Source organism: Cyprinodon variegatus, unplaced genomic scaffold, assembly GCF_000732505.1.
Source record: "Cyprinodon variegatus isolate N-32 unplaced genomic scaffold, C_variegatus-1.0 Scaffold611, whole genome shotgun sequence".
NCBI classification, from domain to species: Eukaryota; Metazoa; Chordata; class Actinopteri; order Cyprinodontiformes; family Cyprinodontidae; genus Cyprinodon; species Cyprinodon variegatus.
Genome location: NW_015151064.1, coordinates 468,950 through 469,696, shown reverse-complemented (window position 1 = coordinate 469,696; position 747 = coordinate 468,950). Strand labels below are relative to the sequence as shown.

General features: G+C 50.1%; 1 protein-coding gene across 1 annotated transcript in view; it reads right to left on the bottom strand.

The window, feature by feature from the left end:
* The window catches only part of LOC107096283 (dual specificity protein phosphatase 19-like), a 45,673-nt gene that overhangs the window by 34,175 nt on the left and 10,751 nt on the right, over window positions 1-747 (bottom strand). The window lies entirely within an intron of this gene.

The following is a 747-nucleotide window of genomic DNA, read 5'->3' as shown; positions in this document are numbered from 1 at the left end:
CTGAGGGGCTAGGACACTGAGAGGAACTGACTGTGAAGAAGAGAGGACTGACCCGCTAAGAGGCTCTGGCTCAGGGGACTGGCCAATCAAGTTGAGGGTGAACTGATTTTATGATTAGAGATTGTGTGGGGCCAATAGAACGTTTTAAAGTCCTAAGAGGTGAGGACAGCTGGAAGTCATGAAGGTGGTGGATGAGACCACAGAGGAAACTGGCCTGGCTTTAAGGCGGCATGAGGCTATCAACAGGCTGACCCATAATAGTGGGAGCAGCGACATCAGATCGACCCGACGGGGAGGAAGCTGCGGCGTCAGACTGACCAGCTGGAGAGTGAGTGGCAGCGTCAGACCGAACCGCTGGAAAGTGAGTGGCAGCATCAGACGAACCGCTGGGGAGCGAGTGGATGCGTCAGACTGACTCGCTGAAGATGCAGAAGAATTTGTCCGCCTGCAGCAGGGCCTACGCTTGGTAGCAGAAGACAGTGGGGGATCAGCTGCACGGTGAACAGCTAATCAGGTGAGTGATGGTTTGGGTGGTGGAGGTCTATTGAAAAGGCTTGATGGTTCCAGTCCAACTCTTCAAACAGTCCAGATATTTCTAAGGCCAAAAGGAGAGTGGAATTAGGCAGGAGAATGTCTTTTTTTTGTTTTGTTCCAAGGCACTCAATCAGAATCAGAATCAGAAATACTTTAATAATCCCAGACGGAAATTACTTTTGTTACACGCTCCAGTTACAGTTTTACATGATA